The sequence below is a fragment of the Ictidomys tridecemlineatus genome, chromosome 11, assembly GCF_052094955.1.
Source record: "Ictidomys tridecemlineatus isolate mIctTri1 chromosome 11, mIctTri1.hap1, whole genome shotgun sequence".
Lineage (NCBI taxonomy): Eukaryota > Metazoa > Chordata > Mammalia > Rodentia > Sciuridae > Ictidomys > Ictidomys tridecemlineatus.
The window spans coordinates 84,295,362-84,311,099 of NC_135487.1; the positions used below are offsets into that span (position 1 = coordinate 84,295,362).

General features: G+C 42.6%; 1 pseudogene; it reads left to right on the plus strand.

Moving 5' to 3' along the window:
• Nucleotides 1–8,486: 8,486 nt before the first annotated feature.
• LOC144367745 (COMM domain-containing protein 2 pseudogene) lies at nt 8,487–8,916 on the plus strand (annotated as a pseudogene).
• The last annotated feature ends 6,822 nt before the right edge of the window (nt 8,917–15,738 follow it).

A 15,738-nucleotide genomic window follows, 5' to 3' on the forward strand; every position in this document is an offset into this window, starting at 1 on the left:
TTTGAGCTTATGATCCTCCTGCCTCACACTCCCAAGCCTCTGGGATTAAAGGCATGGACCTCCCATTCCTAAAATTGTAATTATCATATTTGTGCACCAAGCTTTCTTTCAGGAGCCTTTCATTGAAAACTCTCCTGAAGGCTGGGATGTGTTTCAGTGGTAGAGCACTTTCCTTGCATGCTGAGGCCCTGGGATTGAGCTCCAGTGCTAGAGAGAAGGAAGGAAGAAAGGAAGGAAGGAAGGAAGGAAGGAAGGAAGGAAGGAAGGAAGGAAGGAAGGATGGATGGAAAGAAGGAAGGAAGGAAGGAAGGAAGGAAGGGGGGAAGGAAGGAAGGAAAAATGGAAAGAAGGAAGGAAGGAAGGAAGGAAGGAGGGAAGGAGAGAAAGGGAGAAAGGCAAAGGGAAAAGTGAGGGAGAGAGGGAGGAAAAAGGAATGGAAGGAAGGAAGGATCAAAGAAAGGAAGGCAGGGAAGGAAAAAGATCAGGAAAAAATTATAATGAACACCAATTAAAATGTCTTCTGCTAACCTACATATTAGTCATTCAATACAGGAACCAAAACCCTTGTATGACTATTTAAATAAATTAAAATTCTACAAAATCAAATTTCAGTATCTCAGTACCACCACTTATTTCAAGAGCTTAGTAACCACATGGGCTGGTGGCTATCATACCTGACAGTGCAGTGCAGATACTGTACATTTCTGTCATGGCAGAAAGGTCTATTGGACAACACTGATAAAGAGGAAGCATCACATCAAGATACTGGTATTGTGGATGTGTTAAAGAATAGTCAATAAAATTAAACACCATACATGTTAAAAAAAAAAAAACAGCAAATTGTGACCTACAAGAGGACATCCTGAAACCAAAAAAAGGACCTTCTTAACAAGCCAGTCAAATCAGCAGCATCTCATTCATGATGTTGGCAAAATAACATCATTTGGAAAGTAGCCTCTTTGCTGTGTATATACAAAAAAGCATCCTAATGAGTTTAAAAGTCCCAACTCTTGTATACAAATCTGGGTCGATTATCAATTGAATGTTACAAATAAAAAACCAACCAAGAAAACTCGTTCATCTAATGCATAATAGCACAGCACTAAAATAACAGACTGGAAATTCTTCCATGAAACAAAGCCAAGTGAGAGGTATGTTAACACAGTGAAAGTTCTTTCTTCACTAACTGCTCAACAAGGGTCAAACTAGACTTTTGAAATTCATAAGGAATTTTCTAACTTTTTTTGACTGTGGTCTGCCTTTAGTGAATATACATATGTGAATATACTTTTTTAACTATATTTCACTCAATTTTTTAATATATATTTTTTGTAAGAGTTTATAAACACTGATTTAAAAAACTACTTCTTGCTACTGCAGTTCTAGATACTAGTAGAGCTAACTTCCAATTGATATATGAAAATAGGGTCCTATATGATATCTTTGATCTTAAATCTGGTATCAGTAATCATAGGGTCTAAAAACCCTGCACTGAAGTTTAGTAATTCCTATTTATTACATGCTGGGCATTATACAAAGTGCTTAATTCCATTTATTTTATTTACTTCTGTAACAACTCTGTGTTATGAAGTAGGTAGTATTAATCCTATAGCCTAACAGGCTGATCTTAGTTTAATAATGTGCTCCAAATGAGTCATTCAGTCAGAATTTTAACCCAGCTAGCTTCCATTAATTTTACTATCACAAGATCTAGAGCTCCTAATGAGGAATATTAAGAAAAGATAAGTTAAAATTTTTAGTTTTGACTGCTTATTACATACCAAGTAATTCTAAGCCTGTTCCTTAGTAGATCATTAAGACCACATGCCAACATATCTCCACACAGGAGTCAGTCTTGACAGAGGAAGGCAGGTAGGGCTAGTGCAGTGGACTGGCCCAGGGCAGAACTGCAGCAGGAGCTGAGCCAGCACCCAGGCAGCTGGCTGCAGAGCCTGCACTCTTCATGGTGCTAGAAGTTCTGCGGGACTGTAAATATGTTCCCGTGTTTACCATCCAACCACAATGGCTCAGCTCCCTTCTGTCAATGTGGAGAAGGGCCCAGGAGAGCAAATCACATGAGAAGTGCCTGGGAACCAGGGAACAAAGGCCAGCAGCCTCAGGTGAGGAAGGAGGTCAAATGAGATGATGACCTGCAAATGATGCTGGCGTGCACCTGTCTGCAAACCACTGCCCAAGGATGTGGGAGAAGGACCAGGTGGCAGGGATGAGGACCATGGGCTATGAACAGGGCCATTGGAAAGCCATCAGACCACTGGAAAGGCACACAGTTCCACTATCTCAGGATATATACTACACAATAAGAAATGTTGATCTTAACCAGGTGATGGTGAAGTGTATTGAGAATTTATTAGGTGAGTTACTGTTCTAAGCACTTTTCATCTCAACAAACTCAAAGGAACTCCTAGTTGATCTACATAAGATCATTCTATGATTGCAAGAAGAGTTTGTGGTGCTATTTAGTCCAGGGCCAGTGCAGATGGTGTGAACAGTTTGGTGACGTGGGAAAATCCTCAGGGAGTTTAAATTAAAGACACAGACATCATTTTACCTTTAAACCAGCTCTGGGATGGCTCCTTGAACCCTCAGCCTCAAGCTCCCCAGGGGGGCAGTGAGGTTTTACTGAAAGAGAGAGAGAGAGAGAGAGAGAGAGAGAGAGAGAGAGAGAGAGAGAATGCTAGGGATAGGGCTTTTATTGGGGAACAAAAATTCTGGGGAAAATTTCATCCAATGAAGGTCAAGGGAGGGCAATGTGGCAAGGTCAGGTGTGATGATTGGATCTTTGGAGCAGTGATGAGACACGCCTCCACACAGAAAACTCTCAAACCCAAAAAGGGTGGGAAGAGCTCTGCTACATTAAAAGTGTCTGAGCACCTCACACCTAGCCAGGGAGTTAACTCAGTCAGTTCAAGGATGGACTCCCACAGTGCTGCACTTCAAAGGGAAGGGAAACAAATATATATAATGACTCCTCTTTAGGGAGCAGAGTGGCTCAGCATCTCAGCAGCATGGGGGTCTCCCAGTTCCAGGAATGGGGGGGGGTCCAGAAAACTCACCTAGTTCCAGAACTGCAGGGTTCTGGGAGATCACTCCATTGTGGGGTCTAGGATTCTTATCCAGTTCCAGGACTGCAGAATCTTGGGAGGCCTGCCGCCCCCAGCAGTGCAGGCAGTCAAACTAAATGTTTTTCCAGTGAATTTCCTAAGAAGCCAAATAAAACATCAGGACAGCTCCTCTGCCTCAAGCTCCCCCAATGGGAGAGCAAGGAATGTCATGAGGGGCTGGTGAGAGTGAGCATGTCCAAGAGTGGACTTTTACTGGGGAGATCCTCATTGTTTAGAAAATTCCATCCAAAAAAGGTCTAGGGGCAGGGTTACAAGGACAGGTAAGGTAATATGACCCCTGGGGTTATAGGAAGGCACGCCTAAGCATGAAGACACATTCTGCTACTTCCAGGATCAGGGCAGCCATGTAGGGCCACTTTGAATGTGGCCAGATCACTGGATGTGACTGACAGAGCCACAACCAATCAGGGAAGGAAAATGCAACAGCCCCCCACAGAGGCCTATCCAGTTCTAGGACTGGAAGGTCTAGGAAGCTCACACAGTTCCAGCATTGCAGGATCCTGGGTCTTATCCAGGGTTATAGGATTTTCTGACCTGTAGGGTGAGGATGCAGCTCAGCCAATGCTCTGTTTTCTGAACCCCATGGCACTACATTCATCTCAGCCCTTGCAAGTCTGGCTGCTCAGCTAGGTCCCAAGAAGTGATGTGAAACTTCAGTCAGACATGGGTTATGACTGCTGTGGGCACTCAGATGCCTCTTCCAGGAGGCAGCATACAGTCCCAGCCCAGGTCCTGAGGGGCAGGGTGCACCAGAGACTGGGAGCACTGATGTGTGGCTTCACTGCAGCCTGGCCCCATGGGCTAGGCTGTGACAGGGGCTGAGCTCAGGAGTGGCAGGCCACCAAGTGTGGATGGCTTAGCAGTGCCTAAGTCTCAGGGAAGGTGGGGTGCCATGGCTGTTTGTCACCTGAGCAAGACACAATCCAGCAGTATTTCCAGTCCCCAGGTGCCATGGTCTCATAGCTGTGCTGGCCACAGGAGTGGGGGACACGGTCCCGTCCTTCTCTTCTGGAGCTCAGATGTGTGGACTCCAGGCAGTGCCCTCGGAGGAGCTGAGGGTCATGAGAATACAAGAGTCCTAGTAATGAGAATGGAAGGAGTCCAAGGTTTGGGTGGGAGCCCTGGGGTCCTCTTGCTTGATTAGTCCACACAGGGAGGAGTCTCCCTTGTTCTGGGCTGCTCCTGGCTGTTGATGGCGTGTCCAACACTAAGTGTGTCCTCTACTCTGTGTGAACATCCCAGGTTCCCATGCTCTATCTGGCTTCTGCTGATCCTTAGATGTGCTCTGAGGCTCTCTTCACTCACCCTCACCAAAATGCATTGCTTATTTGGGGAGTTGTCTTTGTGGGAGGAAGGATGGTAGAGCTTCTAGTCAGACTTCTTGCTAGCATCTCTCCTCCCTAGAAATGTTTACTTCAAAATCAGAATAATCATACCCGGGATCACCATGTTTAATCAAATTTGTATTGGAGGTCCTCATGAGTAAAATATAATGAGAATTAAAGAAAGTAGAAAAATGAAATACTAAAATATAGAAAGCTTAAACTTGCATTATTTTCAAATGATGACTATTTTATAATATTTTTTATTAATTTTTTATTTTTAGACGGACCCAATATCTTTATTTTATTTTTTTAATGTAGTGCTGAGGATTGAACCCAGTGCCTCCCGCATGCCAGGCGAGCACACTACCACTTGAGCCATATCCCCAGCCCAAACTATTTATATTTAGAAAAAAAAATGTAATCTCCAGAAAGATTATTAGAAATACCTATAAAAATTGTCAAGGTTCCTGAATAAAAGCTTGAGGTATAAAAGTAAAAATAAAGTTTTATATTCCAGTGGCAAATGATTAGAAATTGTGATTAAACAGGATATACTATTTACAATAGTATCAGAGACTGAAATTGCCTAAATAATCAAAAAATAGACTTAAGACTTCTGTAGACAGATTATAAAATTTTATTAGGGGATGTTCAAAAGAACATAAATACATAAAGGCATATACTACATTTGTCAATATAAGACTTAGATTAGGCCATTTTTAAAAGTATTTTTAAGGTAGCCTGGTGTGGTGGTGCAAACATGTAATGCCAGCAGCTCAGAACGCAGAGACAAGAGGATCATGAGTTCAAAGCTAGCCTCAGCAAAAGCAGGCACTAAACAATTCAGTGAGACGGTGTCTCTGAAACAAAATACAAAATAGGGCTGGGGATGTGGCTCCATAGTAGAGTGCCCCTAAATTCAATACCCAGTACATCCTCCTCCTTAAAAAAAAAAAAAAAAAAAGTATTTTTAAGGCTAAAACACCATGATATCTAAAGAGGAACCTGGAGTGGGTCTGGCCTATCAATTAACTATTTAGCTATTATTATTATAAATTAAGCTATTGTCATTATAAAGTTGTTCTGATTAAAATAGTATAATGCTGGTAGAAATTACATTAAGTACAAATATGTAGAAATTACATTAAGTATAAAATGTAGAAATTACATTAAGTTCAAAACTACTTTGATGTAACAGCAATCTCCTATCAAGACATTCCATGTTGCATGGAAAAACAGAGGCTCACAAAACAACTCAGCATCCTAGAATCACAGAATTTTGGAAGAATTTAAAAATGTTCAGTAAAATGCAAGAGGAAATTCATTGCAAAATTACACACTAGGGTAGTGTGCAAGAAGAATGCAGAATGGAAGCAATATACAATCTAAATGTCTGAATGTTCTATTCCTCGTGACATACTCACTCTCATGCACACATTAGGCTTTCTCAGTAACAGTGTAAGAGGTTAGTTGTGAGGACCAGACTGAAGGTAAGCAAGGCTTCTCAGCAGAGGGAGTTTTCCGAGAGCCATGCACTCTTGCTCTTTTGGGAGATGCAGGGGCAATGCTATTAGTCAAAGCCACAATTCTCTCTTTTTTAAATTTTTAATTTGTTTCAATTAGTTATACATGACAGTAGAATGCCCTTATATACTTTGATATATCATACATATTGGGATATAATTTCTCTTTTTCTGAGTGTACATATTGTAGAATCACATTGGTTATACAGTCACATATATATAAATTATAATGTCTGTTTCATTCTACTATCTTTCTTATCCCCATATCCCCTGCCTTCCCCTCCTTTCACTTACCTCTACCTAAGGTGACACTATTTTTTTGCATTACAATTCTTAATACACATATATACCACAATTTTTGTATTTCTGTTTGTATATAAAGTATTTGGACACCCAATTCAAGTCTTCATACATCACATTTCACCATCCTTGCTAATCCCCTGCCCCCTCCCTTTCTCTCCCACCCCTCTACCCTATTTCTCCCATGCTCTGCCTCCCAACCCCACCATGAGTCAAACTTCTTATATCAGAGAAAACATTCAGTATTTGTTTTTTTTTTTTTTGGGGGGGGGGGGTATTGACTAACTTCACTTAGAATTATCTTCTCCAGTGCCATCCATTTACATGCAAATGCCATGGTTTTGTTCTTTTAAATGCTGAGTAAAATTCCATTGTGTATATATGCCACATTTTTTTATCCATTCATCCACTGAAGGACATCTAGGTTGGCTCATGTCTATTTCATTCTACTATCTTTCCTATCCCCACATCCCTGCCTTCCCCTCCTTTAGCTATTGTGAATTGTGCTACTATAAACATTGATGTGGCTGTGTCGCTGTAGTATGCTGTTTTTAAGTCCTTTGGATATAGTCCGAGGAGAGGATTAGCTGGGTCAAATGGTGGTTCCATACCTCCATACTGTTTTCTATATTGGCTGCACCAGTTTGCAGTCCCACCAGCAATGTATGAGTGTACCTTTTTCCCCACATCCTCACCGACACTTATTGTTGTTTGTCTTCATAATAACTGCCATTCTGACTGGAGTGAGATGATATCTTAGAGTGGTTTTGATTTGCATTTTTCTGATGGCTAGAGATGATGAGCATTTTTTCTTATATTTATTGATTGATTGTATATCCTCTCCTGAAAAGTGTCTGTTCAGGTCCTTAGCCCATTTGTTTGGGTTATTTATTTTTCAGTGTTTAGCTTTTTGAGTTCTTTATGTACCCTAGAGAGTAGTGCACTATCTGATATGTGAGGTGTAAAGATTTGCTCCCAGGATGTAGGCTCTCTGTTCACCTCACAGATTGTTTCTTTTGCTGAAAAGAAACTTTGTAGTTTGATTCCATCCCATTTATTGATTATTGGTCTTAATTTTTGTACAGTAAGAGTCTTATTAAGGAAGTTGGGGCCTAATCCCACATGATGAAGATTAAGGCCTATTTTTTTCTTCTATTAGATGCAGAGTCTCTCACAACGCTCTTTAGAATACTGAGTAAGTGGTAATTATTTTACTTGGGTAGACTTTTCATAGGGTCAGAATAGATGTCATGAAAGAAACAGAGCTGTCCATCGGTGGGGGACAGGTCTCTGCTTCATGGCTACTTAGTGTTGAGTGGGTTCTATAATCAGTGTTCTGATACTCCCACATTAAAAAAAAATATGTCCAACATATATTCTTCCCAAGGAAAGCTCTATCACACAGGTTACTATTATTACCCTTCTATAAAAGTGGATGTCTTATGATCATATTTTTTCTTTTTACTCTGTAGTGGAAGGAAACATTCTCAACCGATGTAGCAAGAATCATCTATCAATAGAATAAAAACACAAGTTTATCAACACATTCTTAAGAATCCCAGAAACAGAACTGTCCACATGGACAACTTGGATTCACGGTGGAGATGGCATCATAGAGAAGTAGGAAAAGAGATAATTACTTAACAAATGGGACTGGAGAATTGGCATTCCACAAATAAAATACACACTTGCATTCCCACATCATTCCATATGCATGGTCAACTCTAGATATATTAACCATGTTAATATTTTAAAAGTAAATGTTAAAATGATTAGTGGAAAGTATTGCAGATAGCTTTTAAAACACATGAAAACACACGATCACGTGAGAAAAGATTATTAATTTGAGCACATAAAATTAAAATCATCTTGGGTTGGGGCTGGAGCTCGGTGGTGGAGAGCTTGCCTACCATGTGCAAGGTGCTGGGTTTGATTCTCAGCACCACATAGAAGTAAATAAATAAAATAAAAGTATTGTTTCCAACTATAACTAAAAAATATTTTTTAAAAACATTAAAGACATCTGTATGTCCAAAGATGTCTTAAACAGGAAGACCGGGGTGCTGCGGGGGAAAAAGAGTGCCCAGCGAAGATGTTGCTGGACTTGTGGGAAGAGCCTAAGGAGCACCTGGCCTTCCTGCAGAAGTGGTAGTGGAGTTTGAGTGGATCGGGTGGAGTTCCTGAGGCCAGGGACCATGCCCAAGGTCTACGAGGGCGCCGCCAGGAGGCTCAACGTGAGCAGCAACACTGTCCAGCATGGTGTGGAAGGGTTGACCTACCTGCTCACCAAGAGCTCCAAGCTCATGATTTCTGAAGTGGATTTCCAAGACTCTGTTTTTGTTCTGGGATTCTCTGAAGAACTGAGCAAATTATTGCTTCAGCTTTACCTGGACAACAGAAAAGGGATCAGGACTATGCTGGGTAAATTGGCACCCAGCCTTCCCAGTTACCACAGCCTTGAGTGGCGACTACATGTACAACTTGCAAGCAGAAGTCTCAGGCAACAGATTCAGCCAGCAGTGACTATCAAACTACACCTAAATCAGAATGGAGACCACAACACCAAAGTTCTGCAGGCAGACTCAGCCACCCTACTGCATTTAGTTCAGCAACTGTAACAATCCTTGGAGGACATGAAAACAAACCACTGTAGGAGAGTAGGTCACAACATCAAGTAGGACCAAGTGTTAAAGTCCTAATGCCTTTGACTCATTTGTGAATGGATGAAATTCAGGAATTACTTTTCAGAATTAATTTTTATTAATTGGTGTTGATAAATGAATCTAGATTCCATGAAATTCCTTTTCCTATTCCAGGATATTGAGGTCATGGTCAGAAGCTCAAGTCAGGTTCCTTTTCTGGTGCTAAATGTGGTCAGCTTCTTGACAGATTGAAATGGAATTTTGTATTTTAAATGTGTAAATAGGATTGAATCAACTAGAAATAAATCTATTCTGTTCATATCTTCTGTATATATGAGTAATACCCTGGTTTTGGTACATTTTTGTCTGCTTAACTAGTATTTTCCTCCTTATTGATCAATTTTGAGAATAAAATTTACAGCTAATTCCTTTCCTATTCAGAGTATTTATAAATAGTACAATATTTCTGACTTTTAAAAGCATCTCATGATGTTACTAGCTACAGAATAATGTAAAGTGAGTATGAGTTTTTTAAATTATATGCCCATATTGTTATAGGAAGTTCATGCATTTTTTTTTGAATGTAAACATAAGTAGTTTTTACCATATTGCTGAAGTTTGACTTATGGTTCATTGACTTAAGTAGTACTCAATTTTGTGTGATTGTTAATAATATTTTCACAAGGATTAATTTTTTAATTTTTCCCGTATACCCAAAGCAACTAAGAGACACACTGTCATTTACATTTGTAAATAATAGATACAAGAATAATGTAATCAATGCTTGATTATCCAGGGGAAAAATGATGTCTTAAACTAAAAGTGTTTAGAAATTTAAGAATATATTTTCAATATAACTGATAGCGTTTCAATGTAATTAACACACTTGAAAATTAAAAATATGTAAAGATAACCTATAAATTGGTAAGAAAAATATAATTAATCTAGTTAAAAATGACCAAAATATATGACCAGAAATTTTACAAAGGAATACAAATGACTATCAAACACAGAAAAGGAATGTAACATTATCAATAACAATAAATATAGACCTCATAATGAAATAGCTTCTTAAGGTTTTATTGCCAAAAGCTAAGAGACCGTGAGAAAGTGCCTGGACACCTCCAAGGAGACTAGACCAAGGGCATCTCACATGTGATCGACACTTGTAGCAACTGTTGCTGCTTCTAGGAAGAGAGCTGGGTGTGATCCCTGGGCTGACCTCTCATATGCCCTGTGACCAGCAGCCACATTCCCAGCACATATACCAGGGACAGTCCCACACAAGGGAGGCCTGTGCCTGAAGCTTGTAGCAATGAGGTTCAGAGCAGCAAAAACCTGGAGACCTCTCAAAAGTGCATAAGCAGGAGAGTGAGCAAGCCAACCAGGAACATCCACAGGCTGACTCCAGTCAAAACCAGTGAGCACAGTGGGTGAGTTTAAGGACCACCACTCTTTGATGGCTATTTTTATGTGTCCAGCTGGCAAGGTTATGGTCCCCAGTTATTTGGTTAAGCATCAATCTAGATGTGGAAAAATACTTCTTAGCTGTGATTAACATTAACTTTGAGTAACACAGGCCACAATTTATAGTATAGGTGGACCTCATCTAATCAGTTGACAGCCTGAAGAGCAAGAACTGAGGTTCCTAAAGGAGAAAGGATTATTCTCAAGGCTGAAACATAGAAGATTCACCTAAGTTTTCAACCTGCTAACTTATGGAATTGACTCGAGATTGCAGCATCTACTTTTTCCTAAATTTCCAGCCTGCTGACAAGTGCCATGGATGGTCTGCTCCCATAATATGAAACAACACATCAAAACTAATCTCTCTCCCATTCTCTCTCTCCTTATCTCTTCCCAGACTACACAGAATGCAGATACATTCAACAGAATATTTTTGTTAAATTAAAGGATCACTAAAATGTTATACATTTATATGCATTTGTACACACACACAAACACACACACACATACACATATAATGTTAGGAATACTAGCAGCTTCAATAAAACTTCAAAGAAAGTGAGAGAATAAGGACTCCTAAAGGTGAAAGGAGGCAGGGGAAAGCATATACTTCCATGACAGTTGTTACACTTAAATTTTCAAGGTAGGTTTATGAGAAATAACTAAAAACTTAATAAAAGCAGGCCAGTATGGACAATGTAAGTGTGTTATCAATGTGAGTTATGGGCACTTGAATCTTTGGCATCTGATATCTTTTGAAACATGAGAAAATTAATAATCAATGTTTCAATGATGTGCATGGATTTCTGGTGGCAATGGATGGGGGTCGAAGAGGAAAACAAAGGCCACATGCTGAGGAGAGGCACTTTCCCACATCTGTGCTCATTTTTTAGTCATCTGACCAGCGAACAGAACTGTGGAATCTTGGCTGTCCCTGGAGTCACCTGGGAAGTTCTTAGTGCCTGGATCTCACCCTCAGACATCCACATTTATTGGCCTTAGAATGAGTTTAGGAAAGGGCATATCTGAAGGCTCACCAAGGGGTTCTCATTGCAGGTCTGGGACTCCCTGCAGGACAGGATGCTCTCAGGCTGCAGGTGTCTGAGCTCTGATTTAAAGTTAGCAAGTGAAGAGCACAACCAGATCTGCTTTGTACAAAGAGTACAGGGCAGAGGGTAGAGGACAGATGAGCAAGAGGACCGGCTGGCAGTTGCAAGACAGTTGGACTCCCTTCTTGGTGACTTTGGAGAAAGGTGAAGCATTTGGAAGCAAATGTGCTGACTGCAGTGTGTGGAGACCAAGAGGGAAAGATGCTCAGGGGTGTCTGGTGGGACCCAGCATTTCAAGTTGGTGATTAGGTAGGTAGTGATGTGATGTGATTAGGAAGTAGTGATGGTGAGCAGATTGGAACCCCTGGCCCTTTTTTGTGCCAGCTTTGCAGTGCCTGGGAACTCTTTGCTGCAGAAAAATATTTGTTAATCATTGGATGGCTTGAGAGAAGTTTAAAAGCAATGAGTGATTATGGGCGTGGTGACATATTCCTGTAATCCCATAGGCTCAGGAGGCAGAAGGATCCTGAGTTCAAAGCCAGCCTCAGCAAAAGTGAGATGCTAAGCAACTCAGTGAGACTCTGTCTCTAAATAAAATACAAAAAAGGGCTGGGATGTGGCTCAGTGGTTGAGTGATCCTGTGTTCAATCCCTGGTACTCTTACTCCAAAAAAAAAAAAATTTTTTTAGATAAAAGCAATGGGTGATCTATGCATTTCCTCCCAGAGGGCTGTTCAGGAAACTTTGCTTCTCATTCTCTGGTTCCTTGTGCCTTGTCTGTTGGTGGCACATCTTTTCTAGAGAGCAGGATTGATGGTTACTATGAAACCCACAGACTTCTCATGAGTTGTTCCACGGGGCCAGTTGCACTCACCTCTGTCTTCAGGTTTCCAAAATGCTGGTGTAGTCCCAGGAACATCTTCTTGGTTTTATTTTATCTGTTTTTAAACAAAAGTGAGGATCTATTGAATTGTCATCTAAAGTAATTAGCAAATAACATTTTCCCCCTTAGTTCACAGTGTCACAGCAAACCATCTAAAAGGTATTCATTAGCAGAGTAATTTTTTGTCATAATACTTCTTTTTTATTACAATATCCAAAAAACTGGGTATGCAAGTTTAGGGGATCTCAAGACCCCTTCTTCAATTGTAGGAATGTGCCATCTCAAGACTGTATATTTCAACTATAAAGAAGTTCAAATGTAAAGAAAAAAGAAAATGCAATTTTTTCATAAACATTCTGTGTCTTTTACTACCAATCACATATTCTTTTGTAAACCCTGAAAAATTTCCCTGTAAAGCAAACTATATATATATAATATACATGTATTGTATATATATATATATATATATATATATATATATATATATATAGTGAGTGTGTATAAAGTATTCGTATCTCCCCTTCCCCAAAGATCAGCTGTTTTCCTTAATCATCTGTTATTAGTGTCAACAAACGGCTACAGATACATATTACTTTGAGAATTAAATACATAATTGTGAAATTCAAACAAGCCAAAGGGCGAGAGGAAAAAGCACTATGCGGATGGTACATCTGGGGGTCATTTACCAAAACATGTCTTTCTGCATCACGGGTTCCCTCTTCTGTAGACTGACTCTCACAGAAATTCTCTTTATTGCAAGCACAGCCTGGAAGGCACTGGGCAGTTTCCTCACCGCCACCAACCGGCGTTCCAGTATTGCTATCCTCAAATGCAACTGCTCCCTGCACAGCCTGGAGCCAGGACCCTGAAGGAGGGCTGCTGCGTGGGCCTCGGGCCCCTGCCACCTGTGCCCAGGGAACCAGAGCTCAGGCCATTTCATCCCGAGTGTGCTGTGGTTCACTCACACACTGAGCGCAGCCTGATGCCCCCCAACTGCACCCGATGTCGTTGAGTGGGGAGTTCTGAGTGTGACCGATTTGAACAGACCGCGGCTGTTTCCAGCTGAAAAGGAGTGAGGTGGACAGACACGCCCCTTCTGCCTCGGTCCTCTGCGGCGGGCCAGGAGGCTGTGGGCTGGGCGTGGCTGAGAGGGCCTGGGGTGGCCTGGGGTGGCGCAGGGGAAGGGGCTAAGGAGGCCGATCGGGAGGAGTGCCTGGCACGCGGAGCTGCGGCAGGACAGCCGGGTGGGCGACCGCAGGGCTCCGGAGGGAGGCGAGGGGGCAGCGCGGCCCTGGAGCTGGGGCCTGGGAGGCCGCCGCGTCACTGCAGGGCCCTGACGAGGTAGGGCTTCTCCCCGTGCTCGCTGGTGAAGATGGGCGCCTTCTTGTAGTGCTCCACCAGCTCGTCCATGCTGTGGAATCGCCGCTGCCCGATGCAGTAGACATTGTCCACGAGCTGCACCTTGAAATGCTTGTTCTTCCCTGACGCTTTGAGAGACACGGAGAAGTCACTGGGCTAGCGTGTCCTTGAGGTTCTTCACCAGGGAGCCCTTCTTCAAGCTGTTCTTGCGCTCCACGTAGTTGGACGGCACCTACCCCGTTCTGTTGGCTGCGTTCCTCTCCCGCCACCACGTCTTGGAGTCATCCAACAGCCACAGGCGCTCCTTCTTTTTGGTGTCAAGCTCTTGGTCCTGCTGGGCAGTGTAGTCCCACTTGGCTATAACAATGACTTCTTCTGTCATCTTTCATGGAGTCCTTCTTTGGCACACAGTTACAAGAGGTGACTGGCAGAATGCAGAACTCTTCAAAAAGATGAATTTTTCAGCCGAATACGCCTCTGAGGTGTCAAGGCCCCTGGGATCCTCCAAACTCTCCAATCCAATGCAGATCTCAGCAGAGATGGAAGACCTGGGACATCGCTTGTATAGAAGGGACCTATGAAAATCTCGCTGCCGGCCGCCCGCCGAGGCCGGAGGGCAGCGGCGCGGGTCCCGGGGCGGCGGCCGCGCTGCACCCGCCTAGGCGCCGCTCTTTGTCTTGCGCGGCTCCCTCCTCCCGCCGCCGGGCGGACCCCGCCGGCCCGGGCGCAGCGAGCCTCTCCACTGCCCAGCCCTCCCCGCCGCCCGCCGCCCGCCGCTCGCTCGGCCGCGCGGGCTCTGGCCTGATGATCCCGGCGGCGGCGGCAGCGGCGGCCTAGCAGAGTAATTTTAATATTAATAAACCTAATGATGATTTAAAAGCAAATTAAACATTTAATCTTTCACTAATTCATGACATAGTTATACAAAGCCTAGCTATTATGACTTCAATAAAAGGTCTTTTGGAGATTATCACATTTTATTTGGGAAGAAACTGAAGGGCAAATGTTTCTAAATCTAACTTGCAGTTCAAATCTTCCAATTCCTCCTCCTTTTCTGGAGGCAGGGTGAGGCTTAAAGACTTCCTTTCACTCTTTGCTGCTCTCTTATTATGGACTTCCCATCTCCTCCTGGCTGATGATTTATTTGAGTTTCTTAGGATGGAGGAGGAATAATCCAGGGGATGGGAAACAACCTTCAAGAGCTGCAGCTTGACTAGACAGCACACGGACAGGTACCTGGGTGAAGAGCTGCAAGTGCTGGGTCCACAGGCCCCCCCTGCAGCCCCAGACACAAATGTTTGCCAAATTAAGCTCAGAAATACGTCAGGATTTTTTAGGGAGTTAGGAGTACAGGAAAAGCATCTCTGATTTGTGAGATCACATGAGGAGATGGTTGCCTGCGCCGCTGCTCTGTCAGGTCACTGGCTCTGGAATAGAGCTAAGTACAGAAAAGGTCAGAGCCCAGTCAGAGGTTGCCCTGCCCCTCGCCTCCCTGTAACTGTGCTTTGGCAGCCTGCACCTTCTGATGGACTCAGCGCCAGTATCTGCAGCTGCTCAGTCTGCCAGATGAGCTGTGTGAAGACAGGCATGTCAGGAGGTGTCAGGAGTAGTAGGAATGAGAGCCTGGGCCTGGCTCCAGCACAGGAGTGAGTCTGAGCCTCACCAGGTTGTAGAGATGGCTGCATGGCAGCCTGGCAAAACTCAACTGCCCTGCACCCTACACACACCACAAGTGCAGCATAAATGGAAACAGACCACCCTCTTGTGATTGAGACATGACCTGGTTTCTCTAAGTTTGATTTAAATTGCTTCTGTGTTCTTTGCAATGCATTTTCCATTTTCAGAACAACTAACCATGAACATGCATGGGGCTATGACAGTCAGGCACATCGTTTCAGTCATCTTTCTAAGTTCATGTATTTTTAAGTCAGAAGGGTTAAACGTGGTATCAGTCTAAACTGTAAATTAGAGTAATGCTAATAGAAGCCACCTCTGGATTTCAATTCACCAACAGAGGAATCAACCAATTGATCATAGGGTATGGATAA